Source organism: Nyctereutes procyonoides, unplaced genomic scaffold (genome assembly GCF_905146905.1).
Source record: "Nyctereutes procyonoides isolate TBG_1078 unplaced genomic scaffold, NYPRO_anot_genome, whole genome shotgun sequence".
NCBI lineage: Eukaryota > Metazoa > Chordata > Mammalia > Carnivora > Canidae > Nyctereutes > Nyctereutes procyonoides.
Genome location: NW_026575144.1, coordinates 8,178,688 through 8,205,832, shown reverse-complemented (window position 1 = coordinate 8,205,832; position 27,145 = coordinate 8,178,688). Strand labels below are relative to the sequence as shown.

The 27,145-nt window shown below is 39.8% G+C and overlaps 1 protein-coding gene across 5 annotated transcripts in view; it reads left to right on the top strand.

Moving 5' to 3' along the window:
- Positions 1 to 27,145, top strand: part of BICC1 (BicC family RNA binding protein 1) — a 279,085-nt gene that overhangs the window by 170,571 nt on the left and 81,369 nt on the right. The window lies entirely within an intron of this gene.

Below are 27,145 nucleotides of genomic sequence, written 5' to 3'. Positions count from 1 at the left end.
TATATGCGCATAGACACATGTATGTATATGTGTGTTTTATGTGGCAAGGGATGAGAAATTTAAAAATTCAATGACTCTTATATAATGTTATAATTTGTTTGCCTTTATTTCCATGATTTGGGCTTTAGATTTTGTATATTAGTAGGAAAAGTTTCTGAAAATTTTTCCAGTCTTTCATAGTCAAGGGAAGGACACTTAAATACATTACTTTGGATTAACTTGCATTCTGTTTCTATGCTATCTACACCATTTCCAGAGTAGGATCCATAATTAAGAATATTTATGTTTTGGAATAATTTACTTCCTCTTCTCAAAACTCAGCTTACGTGAGAAAACACGTTTGCATTGCTGTATTTCAGAAGTACCCTTTTCCTTTCTTTGGGTGATCCAAGCTCTTTCTCAAATCACATACAGCAGCAGGGAGTCCTGATTGATGTCATTTAGCTTGGAAGTACATGTGAATTTAGGAAAGTGAGGCAGAAGAAAGGAAAGAGGACTTTCTGCCACCAGGGAGAAAAATATTTCAAATCAAGTGGCATATGTCCCTATTTCCTTTGCTTTCACCATCAAATGTGTGTATTCTAACCTAATCCCCTTGGGTTTTCTCCTTAGGTCAATGCCCAATAGATTTTTACGCCATAGGTCATGTAACACTCTCTCTTTCCATACCAGCAAAATGTAATAACAACATAGTCTAGGTTTGAAAATTCATTAAATTCCATTGCAAAATATTTTTTAGTTTTAAGTAAAGTTTGTTTCATTAGCATTGACGTATGTTCTGCTTCCCAAGCCCTAGGCCATCTCATACCTTTATATATGGTGTGTCTGCTGCTGAAGGGCATCCTCCACCCTTCATTTTCCAGGTGATCAACTCCAAGTCATTCTACATCCATCACAGATGACATGTCTCCCTGAAAAACTTCACCCACCCTCCATCCAGATGGAGTTTAATACTCTGGAGTTTAATACTCTTTAATGCACAGTACCTTATCCATACTTAGTTTTTGGCACTTTTCATGCTTGTGTTATGTCAGCCTAGACATTTGCCTTTCCTTCTGGACTGTGAGCTCATAGACCTATGTCCAAGGCCAAGATGTGTTACTCCCTTCCATGTGCATGATGCCTGCCAGGAAGGTGGAGTTATGCATTATAAGTTAAAGTTTATATTAGCATTTAAGTTTAGAATAAATTTGAAATTACTTCAACAATGATTTAAGTCATTCTGGTATCTTTCAAATAACTTTTGAGAAAGTGAAAAATGGCTCAGGCAGTTAGCCCGCAGTTCCAAGTTGAACATAAATACTTCTCACAGAATATAAGTAATCATACAAGGCTACTCCTTGAGTATGTATGAAGCAAGATGGAGACAAGGAAACTGTGCAACCACAGAAGTAAACACCCTTCTCTAGTGACTGACATGAGTGATTGTTGCTGCTTTACCAATGATCACTCCAAGTCAGCTTTAGTCTTCTGCCTTCTAGATTAAATTTGCTAGGATCATGAATTGCCCCACTTCCTGAAAGCTTCTATTCCAAATCTGGCCTCTACTTTCCTAGGCCCTCCGTGGAATCACTTAGAACAGATATTAAGTTCTATAATAAATGTATTGTAATTTCCTCTTAGGATGCCCACGTTCCTTTAGTCAACTTTTCCTCTTGCGACAGCTAAAGATAGCTTGCTTTATTTACTATAAATGTGTTCCTGGTGGGATTTGGCTAGTGGGTACTCTAGTGAGTGTTGGAGGAACTTAAGAAAGAAGCATTGATCTCAGTTTCTGCCCCTTGGATACAAGAGTTTGGCCAGGGCTTCCTGCCCTACTCACTTTAAACATTTTTTTTTTCTTTTTCTTTTAACCGCATTATTTGCCATCAGGACTAGAATAGTTCAGAAGAGGAGGAGGAGAGTGGAAGCCACAGCCAAAGAAACTCTTTAGGAGTTGATAGTTCCTATGTGGATCTCAAAAGGACCAGCAAGGGTGCAGCATTCTGTATAGGAAAGGCTCAAAGCTGAGAGGAATCATTGCTGGGGGAAGAAAACAGGCGGTTTGATGAAAGGGAGAGTTGGAAGAGTTAGTGATTAGTAAGATGGAACTGGTAGGGCAAGTCAGTGAAGGCTATGACGTTACGAGAAGAGAACCTCATCCACGGTGCGGGCAGTGGGGAGGTTGGGATGGGGTGGACACAAGATAATTGATAGCTATCGTAGGGGATAAAGACTAGAAGATGAGTATAGTAGATTGTATTTCATGATGGTGAGATCAAGGAAACTTCTTAAAAGGTGAATCAGCAGAACATGGTGGTTTGACAAAAGCAAGGAGTTGGCTGCCATGGCAAATGATGTTGATATGCTTTTAGTGTACCCCTGAGTTTACCTGTGGTGGGCATTTCCCATTCACACTGACAGCTCCCCATGTTAAGTGCTGGATTCCTGAGCTCCTTTACCAGAGCACTTTGTTACTCTTCTGGTTCAGAGCAGCCTAGAAATGCTAGTGCTAGCAAGTGAACTCTCCTGGGGCAGTATTCAGCCAGTGAAGGATTAGGATCAGAAAACAATTATCCATTTTCCCTTTCTGTCTGTGGGACAGGTCTGAAGTACATTATTATTCATGTCTCCTTAGAATACCCAGGGGGACTGATTCCCAGCAGTGACTGTTCTGTCCCACTCCCTGCACTGGCTTTCTTCTCTTTTCGGTCATATTTTTCCTTACGCCCTAACAGGTGCTCCTTGGAATCACCACCCGAATGAACTATCTCAGGTAACACACAGTAACCCAAGTCCTTGTCTCAGTGTCTTTTGCAGGGAAACCCAAACTAAGATAGGTATCCTGGATGGTTGGGATAGTCATTATGCTTTGACAAATGGAGTTGGTATACTTTCTGTTGTTAATTAACGGCACTGTTGTCTCATTGAAAAAATGACTTCAGTCATCCCAGGTGTATTTTATATGTCAGTGCAGAAATACGGCAAAAATGATTTAGAGTTCATGGCTCATTTTGTGAAAAAAAAAATAATGCTTCAAACCATCTGCAAAAGTATTAAAATGATCCCAAGTGGAGCATAGGTACTTGAAGCCATTTCCAGGCACATCAGATTGTTGTCAACAAAAAGAAAAATATATACCAACGGGAGAAGCAAGAAGAGAGAAGAATCTGAGAACCCATGATTTTGGCAGGATAGGGAAAAGAATGTCAGTGGGTCAGCAGGGCAGTGTGCTCCCTCACCTGGGTATCATCCAGGTAGTTTAGGGATCCCAGGCCATTGGCAGCAATATTGTGATTCCTCTGGTTAGGGAGCATTGATTATCGATCTCAGGGGAAAGGACCCAGCCATAGGATCATTTCTGTCCACTTGTTGTACTCTCTAAAACTAATGGTTAGTGATTTGAGCCAAGTTAGGAAAAATATTTCCATTACTAACAATATAGTTGTTAAGTGTGCTCTGTGGGGATTCTGAAATATTTACTTGACAGTAATAAGCATTAGAATTTTACTCTTTTCCTATTTTTCCTCATGATCACATTAGCATCCAAGTATTTTGAAAGTCAGCCCTTGATGGAGTTTTATAGATAAATGGCACAAAAATTGCTCTAACTAAAGGAAGCTGTGTATGTGTATCCATCTGGTTTCCATGAATAATCATACCTGTGTTCTTCAGAGTTTGGAATATCATGATGCCTGACTGAAACCACACAGGGGTGGTCCTGTCCATTACGTTCTCTGAGAAATGAAGCCTTGGCTTTCCTGAGATTTGTGTTCCATGTGAAACTTTAGAAGGGAAGGAATATCATTTATTGGGGTTTATTCTCCTAAAATCTATTAGAGATACTTAATTTTATTGAAAAAAGTTTAAATCATTGTCACATTAGTGACCTTTGAGAGAAGCAACAGAATCTAGAAAGGAACAGACAGCAACTAATATTTAGGGGTGTCTACCTAAGAAAGAAATAATAGGTGGAGTGGTTACTTGACACAATCATGAAATGAGTTTACTGTTTCATTTTTTTCTCTTTTCTGGAATAATAACAGTTACTTAAGTGAATTAAGCTGGGAAAATACAGAGATGAGCTTGACACTAGAGAAAATAGGGCAGAGCTTAGGATGAAGCTACCTCTGGCAGGGGTAGGTACAGGTAGGTGTTGGGGCTGGGTTAATTAGCTTTGGACTGTTGACCTCACTTTGTGAATCCTTCCACTGACACTGTGCTCATTTTAATGAAATAACTTCAATTTCTGGTTTCTTTAGTCCCCATTAGAATGTCAGATATGGTCATGGATTTAAAAACTTAAGTTACTGATTCTGCTAGGTACATGTTCAGTAGAATTCTTGGCTTATATAGTATGTTCTCAATAAAATATTTATTAAAATGGTTTGAATATATATTCTTGAGTTTGGTGAGAAGGAAGAGAGTAATGATTGTGATAGATTTAAAGTAAAGGGGAAAAATTGAGTGTTAATTTCCTTATTTTGATTAGTCTATTTGGAGATAAAGTCATTTCCTAGGAGTATAGGGGGATGATTTGAAGACTTGAAACTATGGAAGATTTAGAACAGCTTCTTATGGAAAATGCAATTGAGATGAATAAAAAAACCTGCCAAACCAAATTAGTATCCAGCTAAGGCTGCATAATATAACTTTGTAGTTAGGTTGTTTAGGACACTTACATGCTTTTTTCCAGTTCTTTGACTACTCAGCCGTGGAAAACATAGAGGGACCTGTGGTGGAAGATAGGTAGGGCATAAAGGCAGAGATGGAGAATTTTAGGGTCTGTGATGAGAGGGCAAAATGGTCCACCTTGGGTTGTGATAGCTCAGGGAAATGTGAAGCCAGCAGGGAAGCTGGAAGGAGGCAGGGAACTGAGAATCATAATAACCTAGAGAACTTATAGGGTTGAGAGTAGTCAAGAGTTGCATTAGTAGGAGGTTGTAGCCACAGAAGTTAAGTGTCAAGTTAGAAGTATTAAAAACGAATGGTCGGGATTATAGCAAGGTCCATTTCATGGTTGAGTTTGTGGGTTACTAACGCATAAGCAGTTTACAATTTAGTAATTCTCGGCACCTTTAGGATAGTTTAGCAAAATTAAATAGGATTCTTTAAAAAAGCAGTAAGAAATTTGTCAATGAGTTAAGACCAAGCAAGATGGAAACAGTTAGTGTCAATATGACTCTAGTTTACTAAATTCTATGTGATTTTAAAGCTGAGTAGCCAAGCTAATATTCCTTTAGTAATTGACTTTCATGTATGGAAGAATGACTTATGTAACAGTGAGCTTTGCTTTTGCTAGCCAGTTTTAAAATGTTACATGTGCAAACACCTCATAACTTATGCATGTTTTCCAGTGAGGATTACATCATAGGTCGAAAGAAAATAAATGCATCCATGGTTCTTAAATGTTACATAATCTAGGAACTTCATAACTTCCTAGTTACATAATCTGAAGTCATTATATAATCTCATGACTCCTTACAAGGGGAAAAAGTTATATTTCATATAGAAATTCAATAAAATGATTGGATAAAGAACTGTGTGTGTGTGTGTGTGTGTGTGTGTGTGTGTGATTTTGCAAATACACAAATAGAATTGCTCTGACATCTCTGGCTGCTTCTCTTATAGCATGCCAGTGAACATGTAGGTCTCCTTTCATTTCTAGAACATCAAAAGCTTTGACCTATGCCACCCAAAGCTAGGCACATGATTCCTTGGTGTCACAGAGAGTGTTCTTTACAATCTCAGCATTTCATTTTATTCCTGGCTTTTGACACTGCCTCAGTGGCCATTTATGCTCATCCTCTGATTTGGTTGCTTGAAGAGGCAGAGAGTCCGTTGATAGCTTCCAAGGCGTGTAGGGTTTGGCTTTCAGACTGGCAGTCCTTGGAAATGTCTGCCCGAAGCCATGGCTGCCTCTGTCCTAATGAGGCAGACAGGTACTTTGAAGTTTTTGATTCTTCTTGTACTTCTGATTACTCATTGTGAGATCCAGCCTCCCTTGTGGAGAAAGTAGTTCAAGAGATGAGGGTAGATCAGAGTTTCTGAGGATCTTATTGCCAGCCCTGACTGTCTCTTTCTTTACTGCCTAGTGTCTCATCTGAATTCAGAAACCTGTCTGATGCAGGTGTAAGGTGACGTGTACTGACTCTTCTTGAAATACAAGGGCAGTTTGCTTACATCCCTCCCCATTTGCAGTGTGAATTGAAGTCCTTTATAGCAATTTGGTAGGGGGTGGGTTTTGGGAGACTTTAATCTAGTCATTTTTGTCTTTTTTAAAGTGTGGCATGGGGAGCCTAGGTGGCTCAATCAGTTAACCATCCAACTCTTAATTTTGGTTCAGATCATGATCTCAGGGGACATGAGATTGAGCCCCACGTTGGGTTCTGCACTCAGCATGGAATCTGCTTGAGATTCTCTCTCCCTCTGCCTCTCCCCCCATGTGTACAATCTCTCTCTTTTTCTATCTCTTTCAAAATAAATAAATCTTAAAAAAAATTAAGTGTGGCTTGTTTTCTTCCTGTGCCTGTTATTAGGTATTAAAGGCAAGGACACAAACTTTTCTTTTGGATTTTCTTCTTGCAAATGTCGACCATACAAGACATGTGCTTTTGTGGCAGACTTAAATATGTGGGGCAGCAAGAGATTTTGCATAGCCTGCTCTTTTCTGTCTGAGACTTTGCTCTTTCTGGGAGTCCCCACCCTACTCCAGTCCCCTGACTCCAGGCTCTGCCCAAGTGTAATTCAGCAAACATTTAAAAACATCAAATTATCTCTCTACCTTCATTTTGTTTCAGGTTTCCATTTGGGCTTCTTTGAAGTATGGTTCATTGATTCTAGGTCCTAGCTTGTGAAGTTATCTTCTCTTTCATCTGCCAGTCTTTAAGAGGAGCAAAGTGGAAATATATTTTACTACTGGTATGAGCACATCATATAAAAAGGCAGAAAGGGGTTACTTTGGGAATTAAGTAACATGTGTTTTTGTGTGTTTTCTTGTCTTGCCTTTACAAGTCCAATGATTCTTGAATCTTTCAGATTATGGGCTCCTGTCTGATACAGGGTACCTCCTGGTTGCCTCAGGTTTGGTAGCGTGGATGCCTAGTCCTAATGCTATAAATGTCGCACCATCTGAGGAAACATTCTCTATAAGTTCTTTGTTTCCCAGAAACATGTTTTTAGGGAAAAGTCAGCAAAAAACACTTTATGCTGAAAGTTACTGAAGACTTGCCTTATTATTGTTCTTTATTGCTGTTTTTTAATTTTTTTAAATATTTCATTTATTTGAGAGAACATGCACGAGAGAGAAAGAGAGAATGAATGAGTGAATGAATGAATGAATGAATGAGCAGGGGAGGGCCAGAGGGCAATCAGACCCCCGGTTGAGCAGGGAGACCGTCACAGGGCTCATCCCAGGACTCTGGGATCATGACCTGAGCCAAAGGCAGATGCTTCGCCCACTGAGTCACCCAGGTGTCCCTGTATTTATTGATGTTTCTTAATGTTGTCGGGAATGCTTACACACTCAATGCATTTAAAATGCCCTTTATAATTGGAAATGCCAAGACCAACTTTAATGTAGGTGTTAATGTTGTTTCTACTTATAAAATTTAATTATTCAAAAAATTTCTGAGCGGCCCGGGTGGCTCAGTGGTTTAGTGCTGCCTTCAGCCCAGGGCCTGATCCTGGAGACCCAAGATCAAGTCCCATGTCGGGCTCCCTGCATGGAGCCTGCTTCTCCCTCTGCCTGAGCCTCTGCCTCTCTCTGTGTGTCTCTCTCATGAATAAATAAATACAATCTTTAGAAAAAAGTAAAAAAATAAAAAAATTCTGTTTTTTCATATTGATTAGAATCTGGTCCTTGCAAAATAAGATTTTCATTAGACTGAAAATTTTCTAGTTTAACCAACTTTAGAAAAATCAGTCTTTGCAGCCTTCAGTGGGATGAATTAGAAGTAAAATGAGATCAGATGACAAGCATGTCTATTTTCATCCAGGTAAGACTATATTAATGAGTTTAATCTTTTAACCTGTTTCAGTAATATTAATAATAAAGTAAAAATAATAATTTCTGTCACTGATTGGACTAAGTAAGCATTGGATTGTGTTTTATAAATTATCTCACTGTTAGAAATAACAATTCTGTGGGGTGAGCATCTCATCTCAGCTGCAGAAATAGAGGCTCAGGCAACTTTATATGGTTATATAATGTCAGGTTCCCTGACTGATACACCTCTGCACTTCATTTGGTTCATCTTATTTACAATGCTTAGAGTTTCTAGACTAGGGCCCTGGACCCTGTCTGTTGTATGCTCAGACGACACATGCATATGCTGAGCACTTTCTAATTTAGCAGATAATATCATATTCACGTGTGTAGCCCCCATCCATCCTGTGTCTAATACTTATACACTGAAATGAAAGTAATAGATTGTTTTCTTTGGAACAATTGGAATTGGCCTCCTTCTCACCTTTTTTTTTGGGGGGGGGGCATCATCTTGAAAATACACAGTACCAGGGAATGTACTGCAGTTACTTCTTCAGGTTAAATAACTCAATTGATGGTAAATATATTTTCATCTGTGTACAAAGGAACAAGTTTACCCCAGGGTAAATCAGATCTTCAGGCTGTTAGTATGTAAAGTGAAACTTTTTCTTCCTAGAATTTGGCAGAGTTGAGTCTAGGAGGAAAAGAGTATGTGTGTGGGTGGGAGATGGAGGAAAGGAGAAGCTAGCTGAGAAATGTAAGCAGTTGTTTAAAAAAGCAAGCATAAAGGCTAATCTTGCAGAGCTTTACAACTGTATCTCTCTAATGTTAATGTTGGCCTTTAAAAGATGATAGAATTTGGTATTCTTTTCATTACGAAACTCCATTGAATTTTACTGAGAGAAAATGGAACTTCCCATGGGATAGTAATAAAATATATACTTAATTAAAATGCTAGATTTTGCCTATATTTTATGCATTCTCTTCTTGAAGAAGCTGAATGTGTTAAGTGTGCAACCAGGTAGTTAACATGGCTTTCATACTTTCGAATTGCAAGAAGGAGTCATAGCAAAATTTAATTAAAAAGTGGATCCCTTTTCATACTGAAAATATAGTCTTTTTTTAAGATTTATTTATTTATTTATTCGTGATAGACATAGAGAGAAGAGAGAGAGAGAGAGGCAGAGACACAGGAGGAGGAGAAGCAGGCTCCATGCCGGGAGCCTGACGTGGGACTCGATCTCGGGACTCCAGGATCACGCCCTGGGCCAAAGGCAGGTGCTAAACCGCTGAGCTACGCAGGGATCCCCTGAAAATATAGTCTTTAGAAACTGGATTTATATTTATTTAGCAGCATATCTGAATAATATCATTTAAGAACTTCTTGACCAACTATTGGGAGATTGGATGGGCAATCATGATGTAGCTAAAATAAGCATAACCCTTAATTCTCAATATATGAATCACTGAAAATAAGACTTTGTGAAACAGTCACCAGCCCTTGAAGCAGTGTTTTGTGCAGAGTAGATGTCCAAAATGTTTTGTGAGAGCATGTGTGAATGAATGGGAGCATGTGTGATTGATGCCTAAATCAATGAGTAGATGTGTGAATCCATAAGCTTAACACCTCCTTTTGCTGCCATGCAGTTATTCTGCTTCTCTTCCTTGTGTCCTTACTCTGGTATATTTAGATTCGTGCTCAGAAAACATGCAGGCTTCAAACTAGAATAATAATCCCAGGCACAAAATGCAAACAAATTTTGGTGGAGATTTACATTATGGGAATTGGTGTTGGTAGAATGAAATTCACCTGGAATAGCTTCAGCTCACTGGACAGTCTGATGCCATGCAGTCTGGCTTGTTGCAGTGGCTTGTTGCCTATGCAGCTATTACTGCTATTCTCTTGGTGACCTCTTACCTACATTTTGAGATTCAGTTAAAGCTAAATAAGTCAAAATGGCTAATGGGCCACTGAGGTTGATGCAGGGTCAGTCATCCTGGCTTTGGGAATACGTGTCTGGCTGGCCTTGACTGTCCGGGAAAGACTTTTTTTCTTGCCGTAAAGATCTTTCACTGTAGTACAGGTAATGGTCAGGAGCCTGGTATCTTAATCCAGCATTGCATAATATTGGGTTCGTGACTTAGTTATTATCAGCAATGAAACAGTGGGCAGTAGGCTCATTGTAAATCTCTCGATTCCTCATCTGTAAAACAGAAATTCAAGTAGTAGTAGTAGTTACTTTTTAGAGGATTTGTATTGATGTCTGCCTTAGATAGGAGAAGCTATGCTTCCATCCATGGGAAAAGTCTGAGTATTGTCGCTACTCTGCACAGGGGTCTGAACAAAAATGAGGAAGATTTTAACACATAGCCAGGGTCATATTTAATTATTCATCTGTCACTGCCCTTCGTCATCTGCAACTATTAGGGAGCAAACACCCTTTCTTTTTAACTTGCCAACCTGGCAGGGACTTTTTAAGTCACTATTTCCATCCAGGTGCCAGTGTTTAATTAAACTCTTCAGAGTCTATGATCATTAAGATAAAAATGTTCATTCTGGAAAAGTTTGAAAATGCTTTCTGGTTAGAATGAGATTTTTGGCATGCTTTGACTGTGGTCTTTGGCTATAAATTCCTGAAATGCTGACATAGTTGAATTTATTTTGTTTAAACGCAATTGCTAACATTTCCAAGTATCCATATGGATTCGATAAATACTTTGCTTCTCCTTACTCTATATATGAACTGGGCAAAGAGGAATGATTATGATTTTGGGAATTCTGAACATTTTTCATTTAGCTTGATGCTGAAGTGAATTGGAAATATTTCTGTGTCATCATAATTTTGTGGTTTCAAAACTGTTTGGATTTTCAGGAAATCAGTGGTAACTTTATAATAGCTGAGAAAAGTGAATTTTAAAATCCTCAGTGAAGAGGCAAATGATCCGTTTTTCATAGGAAAAACTTTTTCAAGGGAATTTGCTGCCAAGTTGTCTGCAGTGGCTTCAGGCATTACTTGACCTTCTGGCACATCAAGAAATTGTTTTCTTTGTCTAAATATTAAATCAATATTTTAGGAAGACTGGGTAGTATATGGTATGTAGTGCAAGGGCACAAAAACATTTGGCCGTGTGTATTTCCACATCTGCAAGCAGATTTGGTTTCTGTAACCGCATCAGTCAAGCAGATCTTATGGAATGTATTTTCATTCCCTCATGGTTGCATACAAATTCTAGTTCTCTAGTAAATAAATTGCAGTGGCCTTTCTGACAAAGGTAGACAGTGAAAAATAGTATGAGGATATAGTACATGCACCCTTAAGCAGAAGTAAATTGCTTTTTTGTTTCTTTTGTGCTATGAAAAAAAATTTAGTAAGAGTTTCTTCTAAGTAAGTATTATCTATGATGTGATAGACTGTGTTCTTTTCATGGCTGTTTTTATTTCTGACTGCAGTAGGTACTACTTGGAACGTGTAGTCTCCTGTTCAGATGCCCTGGTGGGGAGGTGTTTTCTTCTTTTTGCTTTTGTTACTGGAAATACTTACCCTCTCTGCCTTAGCTGCTCTATAAGTGGAGACACCTTCAATTATGACATGCTACACACTGTTAAGGCATTTTGGTGCCAGCCAAGCTTTACAGGGCACAGTCCTTACATGTGCATTTAGGGCTATCTAATGAAGGGTTAGTATTATTTGTGCTTAACAAGCATGTTCATTGAGATAGGAAAAGAAAATAAACTTTTTTTTTAATTGCCTGTTGTATCTTGGCCAGTGTGCTGGGTCACAGCCACCCTGTCAGATAGGAATTACCATTCCCATTTATGATTGGGAAACTCTCCCACTAATTGGTGCTGGTCTTCAAACCTGTGTATTTTAGAACTTAAAGCCCATATACCACATCAGCCACCTCACTGGAATTCATAGTGAAGTGAAATACTCAAAGTCACTATTGAATATTATCAAGCTGGAAAGAAATTCACAGAATTCCAGTCTGTTGTCCCAAACTATACCCTTTGTACAGTTAAGTCAGTGGATAAAAATGGATTTCTCCAAGGTACCTCATTCTTAGCCTGACTCAGGGTGGACCTAATATCTCCCTACCTGTATTCCCCTTGTCTCAGTTGCACAAAGATTTGTTCTTGACCTCTCTTTCTCTCACTGCCCACATTTCATCAGGACTAATGTTGATTCGTCACTGTGTTGAGAGGAATGCCCTCAGTTCAGATCTGACTCCTGTGAAAGGAAACATGGTGGGAGAGGGGTTGGGATAGGATAGGATTGAGCCAAGACCCTCAGACTATGATGGATCTTACAACACCTCAGCTGGTCTAGCAGGAGCGCTGGAGCAGAAGTCGCCTTTACAAAATTCCTGTTTTGAGCAGAAATGACAAGATCCTGATACACTGCTGTGCTGGGGAGCTACTGGGGAAGAATGTGACGTGGGCTTAAAAGCTGAGGTGCATCTGAGGCCCTGCAGCTGAAGACAGTCCGCTAGCTGCCATCTTGCAGCTGCTCTGAAATAGCGCCCCTGAGCAGCTGCCACCACTGTTCCAGTCTGTTCATCCATAGCCAGTATGATGGGTCCCTGTTTATGTTCCACTCTAGTTCATCCATTATGCTACAGCTCTTTGTTTTCTTTTAAAATGCTGGCTTTGGGATTCGGGGAGGGGCAAGATGGCGGAAGAGTAGGGTCCCCAAATCACCTGTCCCCAACAAATTACCTAGATAACCTTCAAACCATCCTGAAAATCTACGAATTCGGCCTGAGATTTAAAGAGAGACCAGCTGGAATGCTACAGTGAGAAGAGTTCGCGCTTCCATCAAGGTAGGAAGACGGGGGAAAAAGAAATAAAGAAACAAAAGGCCTCCGAGGGGGAGGGGCCCCGGAGGAGCCGGGCTGAGGCCGGGGCGAGTGTCCCCAGGACAGGAAAGCCCCGTCCCGGAGGAGCAGGAGCTGCACCAACCTTCCCGGACAGGCGGAAAGGGGCTCGCAGGGAGTTGGAGCAGGACCCAGGAGGGCGGGGATGCCCTCGGGCTCCCGGGGACACTAACAGACACCTGCGAGCGCAGGAGAGTGCTCCGAGCTCCCTAAGGGCTGCAGCGCGCACCGGAGCAGCTCGGAAGGGCTCGGGAGCGGCTCCAGGGAGGGAGCTGCTGGGCGGGAGCGCAAATCCACCAGCGCAGGCCCCGGAGCACAGGGCGCCGGGACACAGCCCAGGATCCGGCCTCCCCCCGGGACAGGCAGAGGCCGGGAGGGCCCAGGACAGCAAGGACGCTCCTGCCCCGAACTGAGCAGATCAGCGGCCCCGCCCCGGAGCCTCCAGGCCCTGCAGATGGAAAGCCGAGAGCCCCGAGCCCCGTAGTTCCTGCGGAGGCTGAATCCAGGCTTCCAGAGTTGCCATAGCAACTGCAACTGTTCCTCCTGAGACCTCATGGGGTAAACAACCCCCACTGAGCCCTGCAGCAGGCAGGGGCAGAGCAGCTCCCCCAAGTGCTAACACCTGAAAATCAGCGCAACAGGCCCCTCCCCCAGAAGACCAACTGGACGGACCAGTTCCAGGGGAAGTCAAGGGACTTAAAGTCTACAGAAATACTCCCCCGTGTTTTTTTTTTCTTTTCTTTTTGATTTCTGATTGCTTCCCCCACCCCCTTTTTTTTCACCTTTCTTTCTTTTTCTTTCCCTTTTTCTTCTCTTCTTTCCTTTTTCTTTTTCTTTTTCTTTTTTCTTTTTCTCTTTTCTTTCCTTCTCTCTCTTTCTCTCCTTTTCCCAATACAACTTGTTTTTGGCCACTCCGCACTGAGCAAAATGACTAGAAGGAAAACCTCACCTCAAAAGAAAGAATCAGAAACAGCCCTCTCTCCCACAGAGCTACAAAATCTGGATTACAATTCAATGTCAGAAAGCCAATTCAGAAGCACTATTCTACAGCTACTGGTGGCTCTAGAAAAAAGCATTAAGGACTCACGAGACTTCATGACTGCAGAATTTAGATCCAATCAGGCAGAAATTAAAAATCAACTGAATGAGATGCAATCCAAACTAGAAGTCCTAACGACGAGGGTTAACGAGGTGGAAGAACGAGTGAGTGACATAGAAGACAAGTTAATGGCAAAGAGGGAAACTGAGGAAAAAAGAGACAAACAATTAAAGGACCATGAAGACAGATTAAGGGAATTAAATGACACCCTAAGGAAGAAAAACCTACGTTTAATTGGGGTTCCCGAGGGCGCCGAAAGGGCCAGAGGGCCAGAATATGTATTTGAACAAATCCTAGCTGAAAACTTTCCCAATCTGGGAAGGGAAACAGGCATTCAGATCCAGGAAATAGAGAGATCCCCCCCTAAAATCAATAAAAACCGTTCAACACCTCGACATCTAATAGTGAAGCTTGCAAATTCCAAAGATAAAGAGAAGATCCTTAAAGCAGCAAGAGACAAGAAGTCCCTGACTTTCATGGGGAGGAATATTAGGGTAACAGCAGACCTCTCCACAGAGACGTGGCAGGCCAGAAAGGGCTGGCAGGATATATTCAGGGTCCTAAATGAGAAGAACATGCAACCAAGAATACTTTATCCAGCAAGGCTCTCATTCAAAATGGAAGGAGAGATAAAGAGCTTCCAAGACAGGCAGGAACTGAAAGAATATGTGACCTCCAAACCAGCTCTGCAAGAAATTTTAAGGGGGACTCTTAAAATTCCCCTTTAAGAGGAAGTTCAGTGGAACAATCCACAAAAACAAACACTGAATAGATATCATGATGACACTAAACTCATATCTGTCAATAGTAACTCTGAACGTGAACGGGCTTAATGACCCCATCAAAAGGCGCAGGGTTTCAGACTGGATAAAAAAAGCAGGACCCATCTATTTGCTGTCTACAAGAGACTCATTTTAGACAGAAGGACACCTACAACCTGAAAATAAAAGGTTGGAGAACCATTTACCATTCAAATGGTTCTCAAAAGAAAGCAGGGGTAGCCATCCTTATATCAGATAAACTAAAATTCACTCCGAAGACAGTAGTGAGAGACGAAGAGGGACACTATATCATACTTAAAGGATCTATCCAACAAGAGGACTTAACAATCCTCAATATATATGCCCCGAATGTGGGAGCTGCCAAATACTTAAACGAATTATTAACCAAAGTAAAGAAATACTTAGATAATAATACACTTATACTTGGTGACTTCAATCTAGCTCTCTCTACCCTTGATAGGTCTTCTAAACACAACATCTCCAAAGAAACGAGAGCTTTAAATGATACACTGGACCAGATAGATTTCACAGATATCTACAGAACTTTACATCCAAACTCAACTGAATACACATTCTTCTCAAGTGCACATGGAACTTTTTCCAGAATAGACCACATACTGGGTCACAAATCAGGTCTGAACCGATACCAAAAGATTGGGATCGTCCCCTGCATATTCTCAGACCATAACGCCTTGAAATTAGAACTCAATCACAAGAAGAAGTTTGGAAGGACCTCAAACACGTGGAGGTTAAGGACCATCCTGCTAAAAGATAAAAGGGTCAACCAGGAAATTAAGGAAGAATTAAAAAGATTCATGGAAACTAATGAGAATGAAGATACAACTGTTCAAAATCTTTGGGATGCAGCAAAAGCAGTCCTGAGGGGGAAATACATCGCAATACAAGCATCCATTCAAAAACTGGAAAGAACTCAAATACAAAAGCTAACCTTACACATAAAGGAGCTAGAGAAGAAGCAGCAAATCGACCCGATGCCCAGCAGAAGAAGAGAGTTAATTAAAATTCGAGCAGAACTCAACGAAATTGAGACCAGAAGAACTGTGGAACAGATCAATAGAACCAGGAGTTGGTTCTTTGAAAGAATTAATAAGATAGATAAACCATTAGCCAACCTTATTAAAAAGAAGAGAGAGAAGACTCAAATTAATAAAATCATGAATGAGAAAGGAGAGATCACTACCAACACCAAGGAAATACAAACGATTTTAAAAACATATTATGAACAGCTCTACGCCAATAAATTAGGCAATCTAGAAGAAATGGACGCATTCCTGGAAAGCCACAAACTACCAAAACTGGAGCAGGAAGAAATAGAAAACCTGAACAGGCCAATAACCAGGGAGGAAATTGAAGCAGTCATCAAAAACCTCCCAAGACACAAGAGTCCAGGGCCAGATGGCTTCCCAGGGGAATTCTATCAAACGTTTAAAGAAGAAATCATACCTATTCTACTAAAGCTGTTTGGAAAGATAGAAAGAGATGGAGTACTTCCAAACTCATTCTATGAGGCCAGCATCACCTTAATTCCAAAACCAGACAAAGACCCCACCAAAAAGGAGAATTACAGACCAATATCCCTGATGAACATGGATGCAAAAATTCTCAACAAGATACTAGCCAATAGGATCCAACAACACATTAAGAAAATTATTCACCATGACCAAGTAGGATTTATCCCCGGGACACAAGGCTGGTTCAACACTCGTAAAACAATCAATGTGATTCATCATCAAGAGATGATGAAAAACCAAGAGAAAAACCAAGAACCATATGATCCTCTCATTAGATGCAGAGAAAGCATTTGACAAAATACAGCATCCATTCCTGATCAAAACTCTTCAGAGTGTAGCGATAGAGGGAACTTTCCTCGACATCTTAAAAGCCATCTACGAAAAGCCCACAGCAAATATCATTCTCAATGGGGAAGCACTGGGAGCCTTTCCCCTAAGATCACGAACCAGACAGGGATGTCCACTGTCACCACTGCTATTCAACATAGTATTGGAAGTCCTAGCCTCAGCAATCAGACAACAAAAAGACATTAAAGGCATTCAAATTGGCAAAGAAGTAGTCAAACTCTCCCTCTTCACCGATGACATGATACTGTACATAGAAAACCCAAAAGCCCAAGATTGCTAGAACTCATACAGCAATTTGGTAGCGTGGCAGGATACAAAATCAATGCCCAGAAATCAATGGCATTCCTATACACTAACAATGAGACTGAAGAAAGAGAAATTAAGGAGTCAATCCCATTTACAATTGCACCCAAAAGCATAAGATACCTAGGAATAAACCTAACCAAAGAGGTAAAGGATCTATACCCTAAAAACTATAGAACACTTCTGAAAGAAATTGAGGAAGACACAAAGAGATGGAAAAATATTCCATGCTCATGGATTGGCAGAATTAATATTGTGAAAATGTCAATGCTACCCAGGGCAATTTACACGTTCAATGCAATCCCTATCAAAATACCATGGACTTTTTTCAGAGACTTAGAACAAATTATTTTAAGATTTGTGTGGAATCAGAAAAGACCCCGAATAGCCAGGGGAATTTTAAAAAAGAAAACCATATCTGGGGGCATCACAATGCCAGATTTCAGGTTGTACTATAAAGCTGTGGTCATCAAGACAGTGTGGTACTGGCACAAAAACAGACACATAGACCAATGGAACAGAATAGAGAACCCAGAAATGGACCCTGAACTTTATGGTCAACTAATATTCGACAAAGGAGGAAAGACGATCCACTGGAAGAAAGACAGTCTTTTCAATAAATGGTGCTGGGAAAATTGGTCATCCACATGCAGAAGAATGAAACTAGACCACTCTCTTGCACCATACACAAAGATAAACTCAAAATGGATGAAAGATTTAAATGTGAGACAAGACTCCATCAAAATCCTAGAGGAGAACTCAGGCAACACCCTTTTTGAACTTGGCCACAGTAACTTCTTGCAAGATACATCCACGAAGGCAAAGGAAACAAAAGCAAAAATGAACTATTGGGACTTCATCAAGATAAGAAGCTTTTGCACAGCAAAGGATACAGTCAACAAAACTCAAAGACAACCTACAGAATGGGAGAAGATATTTGCAAATGACGTATCAGATAAAGGGCTAGTTTCCAAAATCTATAAAGAACTTATTAAACTCAACACCAAAGAAACAAACAATCCAATCATGAAATGGGCAAAAGACATGAAGAGAAATCTCACAGAGGAAGACATAGACATGGCCAACATGCACATGAGAAAATGCTCTGCATCACTTGCCATCAGGGAAATACAAATCAAAACCACAATGAGATACCACCTCACACCAGTGAGAATGGGGAAAATTAACAAGGCAGGAAACAACAAATGTTGGAGAGGATGTGGAGAAAAGGGAACCCTCTTACACTGTTGGTGGGAATGTGAACTGGTGCAGCCACTCTGGAAAACTGTGTGGAGGTTCCTCAAAGAATTAAAAATAGACCTGCCCTACGACCCAGCAATTGCACTGTTAGGGATTTACCCCGAAGATTCAGATGCAATGAAACGCCGGGGCACCTGCACCCCGATGTTTCTAGCAGCCATGTCCACAATAGCCAAACTGTGGAAGGAGCCTCGGTGCCCATCGAAAGATGAATGGATAAAGAAGATGTGGTTTATGTATACAATGGAATATTACTCAGCCATTAGAAACAACAAATACCCACCATTTGCTTCAACGTGGATGGAACTGGAGGGTATTATGCTGAGTGAAGTAAGTCAATCGGAGAAGGACAAACAGTGTATGTTCTCACTCATTTGGGGAATATGAATAATAGTGAAAGGGAATATAAGGGAAGGGAGAAGAAATGTGTGGGAGATATCAGAAAGGGACACGGAACATAAAGACTTCTAACTCTGGGAAATGAACTAGGGGTGGTGGAAGGGGAGGAGGGCGGTGGGTGGGGGTGAATGGGTACGGGCGCGGAGGGGGACACTTGACGGGATGAGCACTGGGTGTTATTCTGTATGTTGGTAAATTGAACACCAATAAAAATTAATTTATATAAAAAAAAATGCTGGCTTTGGGGCAGCCCGGGTGGCTCAGCAGTTTATTGCTGCCTTCAGCCCACGGCATGATCCTGGAGACCTGGGATCAAGTCCCTCGTCGGGCTCCCTGCATGGAGCCTACTTCTCCCTCTGCCTGTGTCACTGCCTCTCTCTGTGTGTCTCTCCTGAATAAATAAATAAATCTTAAAAAAAAAAGATGCTGGCTTTATTCAACAAATGCAAATAAATCAAAAAGTTGCTTCTTGGTAGCAAGAAGCTAGAGGAAAGGTTGTATTTAAAATGGATTTGTACAGGTCATATTAATAAATTATCCTTGGCAGAATTATGGCTTATTTGCTGACACATTTTAGGTAACTTGTACGCCAAGAAGTTGAGCCTCCAAAGGAGTTCTTACAATACTAATTGATGGCAACAGGGAGAAATTTTCAATGTTCTCTGGTGTGAGTTTTACATTGCATAAGATATTAAAATTCCAAAGTTTTATTTAAGGATTTGTTTCTTTGTTCTTCTTTTCTTTTCTCTTTTTCTTTTCTGTCATAGTGTTTCACAAGAAAATACATGCTATGACACATGAATGGAATCTGTTTTATCCTCATGTAATTCCATATAAGAATTTTTTTAATGAATACTGTCTTACACTTCTAGTATTTCCTATCTAAAGCCTAGGAGCTTCATAATACCTGTATGACAGCCAGGGATGGATGCATAGTACACAAACTGACATATTGTCTCATTACATCAGAATTTCAAGGTAATTTCCTTTCCATAAAAGGCTTCATGTATGTCCACTACAATGATCAGTAGGCCTCAAGGCTTATGAGTATATATACCACTATGGAGTGGGTGATAGGTTTTTTTTTTTTTTTTTGCCTCATATTGCTCTTTGTATTCTCTTGTCTAATACTGTAATTAATAATCTTGTCATACCTTTATTTTAAACCCTTGAGAAAAAAATTTAAATATAAACTCTTGGGCTGAATTCCAGATGGGGTCCTAACTGAGTTGTTCTCAGTCTGCCTTTTAGCCTCTCATCCCAGCTCACATTAGATCCCAGAGTTGGAGAACAGACTCTGAGAGGGAGTTTCTTGTGTAAGAATTTGAGGAGTGCCCTTGAAGTCAACACCTTTGGGAAGGAAGGGTGGAGAAGAAACCCTAGGGAGAAGTCCAGCTCAGGATAGTCCTAGTGCTATTCTCCCCTTCCCCTAGTGGAGGCTTTGGAGTTGGGAGGCGCTTCAGAGCTGTTCGAAGTGGCCAGGATTTTATACTGCATGGGATAATCCCTAAATGCCACTAGAAAGAGGCACAAGCTGGCAGGGTAGCTTTCTAAAGTTGAGGGTTGTTGGCCGGCAGCCCTCCCAGCATCTTGGGGGAAAGAGCCATTCAGTCCCACAGGGAGATCTGTTTGGCTCACCTCTTGTGCTCTTCTCCAGCCACACTTGGCTTCTCCCTAAAACCTCTGGGCCTGCTTGTCTGTTATTTCTTTCACTTAAACTTCGTGTTCACTATTTTTTTTTTAAAGATTTCATTTATTTATTCATGAGAAACACACAGAGAGAGAGGCAGAGACATAGGCAGTGAGAGCAGGGAGCCCGATGCAGGACTCCATCCATCCGGTGACTCCAGGATCACGCTCTGGGCTGAAGGCAGGTGCTCAATCACTGAGCCACCCAGGCATCCCTCAGGTTCACTGTTTCCCTCTACTTTGTTTACTTAACTCCTGTTCATTCTTCAGATCTTATCCTACAGGTCCCTCCATAGAAAAGCTCTTACCAATCTAGACTCTGTTGATTCAAACCCAAAGCATGCTATATTTCTCTCCCATTTTAGCATCCATCACATTTTCAGTTATTTGTTTGCTGTCTTTATTTCCTGGGTGAATAGCCTGAGTAGCATGATGGTAGCATATCCATCCTACTGCATCCCTAAGGGGGAGTGGTATGTGGCACATACTAGGCACTCAGTAAACAGATATTGATTCACTAAAATGGAAATAGTATTAATATTTTTTGAAATTTTTCTTGCTTATCAAATATTCTATCATAAAAAAACTTTAAGCAATATGCAGAATTCTGTGGTTACTTTTCGTTCTTGCTTTATTCAGCACTCCATCGAGTGTAGCATGCTGTGTTCTTCTTGCATTTTTATTTTTATGAAAAATCAAGTGCCATATAAATTAAATGAGCCATCACAGAGGTGAAAATACTGGTTGGTTTGGAGTATTTATGACTGACTAAATTTCCATAAGATTTGACAAACACTACAATGCCATCTTTCCATTGGATATCTCTGTGATTTATTGTGGCTTTAGGAAGTATAAACAAGCAGACGTATCTTAAAATTACCTCCATTCTTATTCAAGACCATATGAAAATAAATATGTATTTACAAAATAGTTAAATACAAGGTCCTTGTTATGGTATAGAATTCTTGGGTTACCAGAAGATTTGTTAGAAGGTGGGGGTGGACAATAGAATATCCCCCAAACTGAGAAAGCACTTTGAGACTGGAAGCAGGCCACTCTGTATAGTTTGTATAGTTTTACTCAGGGTAACTTACTGACTGGAGGGATTGGGCAGGTGACAATACAGCTGTGCATTTATTCTCTGCAATGTCCAGACCTTAGTCCATAGATTTTATAGAGCTAGAGGACACATAGAAGTTCTCATTGTAGTGAGATCAAAGGGCTCACATGCACCTCAGAGGGTTTTCATGGACCTAATTGATAACTTTTAGTTCTCATGGCACCACCTGTTTGTCAGCAAGGGGATAGGCTATGTTACTAACAAAGTCATCAGAGGCCAAAACAAGCCACTACCCATCCCAGCCTTGGTGGGCATATTTAAGTTCTGTATATTAATCTCTAAGGGATGCAGAACACTAGTCTCAAGCCAGATTATCAGGTGAACAGAACAAGATGGAAGGCCAAAGATGGAGCCAGTATTGTCAGCACTCTTGCACTTATTAAATCATAGGATTCCTTGTTTTCGATTATCCAGTGCTTGACAAAGAGAAGGGAGCTGAGTAGTACAAGGAAAATGTAAATCAAAATTGCTATGTTGATGCAGAATGAGAAACACTGAGATCATTGAAGAAGTAAAGAAAATAAACCTGGGGGGATCCCTGAGTGGCGCAGCGGTTTGGCGCCTGCCTTTGGCCCAGGGCGCAATCCTGGAGACCCGGGATCAAATCCCACGTCGGGCTCCCTGCATGGAGCCTGCTTCTCCCTCTGCCTGTGTCGCTGCCTCTCTCTCTCTCTGTGACTATCATGAATAAATAAATAAAATCTTAAAAAAAAAAAAGAAACCTGGATTACAAAACCTTGAATTAATATTTTCTATACTTTATTTACAAATTCAGTTGTCCAGCAATTCTTACATGAAGTGCAAGATTTTCCCTCTATTGTTTGTTTTTTTGTGATATTATAAATTTTAGCTTAACAGACTCCTGTGTCCTTAGAACTAATCTTCCAGAAATTGAGTTTATAGGTCTGTCAAAATAAGTAGAAAATAGACATATATCCCTTTTAAGGTAGTTCTTTACTTTCTCCCTTTTTATATTTATTGTATAAAAATACAATAATTTCTTTCAGTGCTGTAAGAGATTAGTATAGACTCTGAGGTGAATAGATCCTATTAAATCCCCCTGGTTAAAGAAGGCTACCCTCTCGAAGTTCACAGTCTGAGCAAATCTTTGGTTGTTTGTTCTGTAGAGAAGTTATCCAATTGGCCTAGCTTTTTGATATTCTCTTGTAGCTTATAGAATATGCAGGTCGGCCAGGGAGTCAGATCTGGATTTAGGTCCTCACTAAGCAGTGTCTAGCTGAGTTCACTTTTTTCATCAAATTCCTTGTCTATAAGAATAATGACTTCTCCTTCATTGGGTAGCTGTAGGATTTAAATGCAGGAATCTGCAGGGAGTGCCCTGAGGAGTTCTGGCACTAGGCCCCCAGCGCATGGTAGCTATTATTATTATGACCAGTGCCTGGAAATAGCATATGTTTTTATTTCCCAATTTCAAAGTTAATTTTTGAGATGAAGGTTTATTTCCCCATTGAATTCTAAAAATTTTGCACATGTATAAAGAAAACAGTTATAATTTAGAAATTATATTTTGGAAACTTATGAAAGTCTTAAAATTTTTTGGCTGTTCCTAAAACTCCTTTGACATTTAGAAGTTGTCAAGACACCATCAGGTATTTCAAAATGAGATCAGATCTGATTCATTTGGATGACTCTGATGGGTTTCTGAATTTATTTGATTATGATGAGGCTTTTTGTTCCTGTATTTCCCTGGATCGTGTGTGTGTGCATGTGCATATGTGCAAAATCAAGAACAGTATGTAGTGGGTGGGATTTGGGTGAAAAAAACTCTTTAGGAATTAATAATTTCTAAATCACTGTTTACATCTTTTCACTTTTGTTCCTGAGTTTTAATAGCTCTCCAGGACAGAGTTGAGAACAAAGTGCCACAGGAGTCCACAAAAGGAGTGACTAACTCATTGGAAGACCTCATAGAAGTGACATTTGGGTTGGCTTTGAAGGATGAATTATTTGCCAGATGGAGAAAGGGACGGGTGTGGGGTGGCTTTTACAGACCAACAAAGTAACATGTGAAAAGACAGAGCCTTGAAAGCACACATATTTCATTAACAGAGAAATTAGCTGCCGGGACCCTAAGATGTTGCAATGTAAGTGCTGCCCCCAGAACTATGCAGGAGTGTCCCTAAATGGGAGAGGTATGAGAAGACACGGAGAAAGCCTTTGGAGCCAAGTTGAGAAGGGTTCTTTACTGAAAGACAGTGCTCAGATTTGCACTTCATAAAGGTTTCTGGGGGGAGAATGAGCTGAAGAGGTGAGAGAATGGATGAGTTGTTGGAAAGTGTTGGCATGAAATGTGGTGACAGGAGTAGAAACAAAAGAGGTCAGAAGTGGGACACAGGCGATAGGATGGATTTGTAAGAGAAAGGATTACAATTAATATGTATGGGATACATGTGACAGATAATGAGCTTTAACCTCATGACAGCCCCACTAAATAGGTTAGTATTCTGCAACTAATTTTTTAAAACAAAATGTTACTATATTTCTTGAAAAAGAATACTGTATTAATGGACACTTGGGCTGCTTCCATATCTTGGCTATTATAAATAATACTGTGATGAACATAGAAGTGCATGTATCCTTTCAAATTAGTGTTTTTGTATTCTTTGGGTACATACCCAGTAGCAATTATTGATCATAGGGTAGTTCTGCTTTTAATTTTTTGAGGAATCTCCATACTGTTTTCCACAGTGACTGCACCAGTTTGCATCCTCACCAACAGTGCAAGAGGGTTCCTTTTTCTCCACTTCCTTGCCAATACCTGTTATTTCTTGAGCTTTTGATTTTAGCCATTCTTACAGGTATGAGATGATATTTCATTGTGGTTTTGATGAATAGGTAAAGAAGATGTGTATATGTATATACACATCGAAATATGTTTCAGCCATAAAAAGAATGAACTCTTCCCATTTGAAGCAACATAGATGGAACTGGAGAGTATAATGCTAAATGAAATAAGTCAGTCAGACTTATAATTTCACTTGTGCAGAATTTAAGAAAACAAGCAAACAAACGGGAAAAAAATGACAAACCAAAAATCAGACTCAACTATAGAGAACAGAGAGAGGGCTTACAAGAGGGTGGATGAGTGAAATAGGTGAAAAGAAAAAAAAAAAGAAATAGGTGAAAAGGATTAAAAATACACTCATGATGAGCACTGAATAATATATGGAGTTGTTGAATCACTATATTGTACACTCAAACCTAATACAACACTATAGACTACACTGGAATTAAAATTTAAAAAATTTTAAAAAGGAATACTGAGGTCAAATAAATTTGGAAGAGAGTAAAGAAAGAGTTTTTGCTCTAATAATGTTATTTCTTATAACCTTAGTCTGATATGCTTTGTGAATTCCAAGAGAAAAATGTAGAATAATTAAAATATATCTCAAAACCTATTTATTTGATTTTAAAGAAATTTCTTTTAGGACTCATATTAAGAGAAGTCTTATTATATTCTCACTTTACAAACTGGGAAACTGAGACTAAAGATTACGTATCTTGTTAAAGGATTTTACAGTTCATAAGAAGCCCTGTCTATCTGTTTTTAAAAGATTTTATTTATTCATGACACACACACAGAGAAAGAGAGGCACAGGCACAGGCACAGGCAGAGAGAGAAGCAGGCTCCACGCAAGGAGCCCCATGCAGGACTCAATCCTGGGACTCCGGGATCATGCCCTGAACTGAATGAAGGCAGCTATTCAACTGCTGAGCCACCCAGGCTTCCCAAGAAGCCCTTTATATTTAAATCCATGCTGTTTGTTTTAAATGATGCAGTTCTCCTATTGAAATTGTTGGGATTTAGGGTTTGAGGCTAGGGAACAAGTCAAGACTAGCTTAGAGGCTTCTGGTTTAAGTGACCACAGTTGTCAGTATGTTTAAAATAGGAAATATGAGTGAAGGAGCAGTTTTGTTTTTGTTTTGTGTGGGGTGGAATGGAATGGATAATCATTTCAGCTTTGGACTTGTTGCATTTGAGTACATGGTGGAGATGTCTAGTAAGTAATTGGGATACCAAAAAAATGAAAGGTATATTTTTGGACTTGAAGAACTGTAACATTTTTTTGTTATAAAATGAGCCATTAAAATTTAAGTATTCAATTTTATGCCTTTAAATAAAAGTTTCTAAGGTGATGTCCAGAACTGCCAAAGTAGACACATTGAAGACTTTTGTTGTTTTCTAGACACAGTTATTATTTCATAGCCAAGTATCATATTTCATTTTGTGTGTGTACATTTTGTCAGAAAGTGGTCTGTAGAAAACTTTAGGAGAAAAATCTTCAATAATTTTCTTTAGAGTAAATTATACTTGGTAGCCCTTTTGGGGTAATTTAAAGATTTCTTGACACCAGTTAGTGTCCATTTGAATGAATTGTATTTCAGGGGTAGTCTCAGGAGTTGTTCACCTCTGCCATGAGGTTGTCTATATGATTTTCAAAAAGACTTTTTTACTAATAGTGTATCTCATACAGCTTTGGTTTGGTCTGCTTAAAGGTTTATACTTCAACATTACTAGATACTAGTTGATTGAAATTAATATTCTTAATTTTCTGCCATCGTTTCCATTACTATTAGTGTCACCACGTTACTGGAAAACTGGCTATTAGATTAAGAGCTTTAATCCTCTCTCTCCTAAAATGGTCAATGTTAATCAAGAAGTGAGGTGACCTCTGCACCCTGTGTGAGGCATACAGTAAATGTCAGTAAGCAATATAAATGAAACAGTTTGCCAGTTTAGAAGGCACTTTTGCTAAGTGGGCATTGGTCATGGTTTTACAGATCATTTGTTTCTTGCCGGATGAGGGCTCAAAGGGCATTCAAGTGGTTTGTAGGGTGAGGAAGTCAGAAGGACACACAGCAAACGTACGGAACAATAAGCAGGAAAATGAGGCTGGAATGCAGAGTTCATGGAATAGGTAGGCGGAGACAGGCTTAAAATAAGGTGGTTTGGGGACCCCTGGGTGGCTCGGCAGTTGGGCACGCCTGCATGGTTCTGGGGTCCTAGGATCGAATTCCATATCAGGCTCCCTGCGTGGAGCCTGCTTCTCTCTCTGCCTGTGTCTCTGCCTCTCTCTCTCTGTGTCTCTCATGAATAAGTAAATAAAATTTTAAAAAAATAGGTGGTTTGGAACTAGATTAAGGAGGATTTTGTGATGTGTGATTTCTTAAGAAAATACAGTTTCCAGGTGTCTTAGTATTGATCTGGCTATCACCCTTCTGTGGACAAGTGAATTTACTAGGCCAAGTGAAATGGGAGCTGATAAAATGTGCACATATGCTTCCAACTAATTGGGAACCAGGTCTTCCCTTCTTGCCACTTGAATTTTTATTTCTAATACCATTTGATTTTATCGTTTGGGCAAATTTTCTATTTTGATGGTGATTTTCTGATAAGCTTAAAGGAAAAGATGAAGTTAGCTGAATTTCTTTTCAAATACAAACAGAAATAAAACAAGGAGACAGCAGATGTAAAAAACATATGCTAAACTTCTCAGTTATGGTCTTATCATGCTAGCTTTAGTGTAGGCTCCTGATGTGTGCTTCTGTTTCCATGGCTACCTGCTAGGCAGCAGAATCCCCCCAGGCTGCTATACTCTAGCCTCAGAATTTTTCATGGAAAGGAAATTCAATACCTTTTAAAGGGTGAAGTCAATACTATTTTTTTTGAAGCAGATGGATTATGCATTTTTAAAAATAAAAATGGTTGCTACAGTTTTGATTTCCAAGTTATAAGTGAAGCCAGACTTG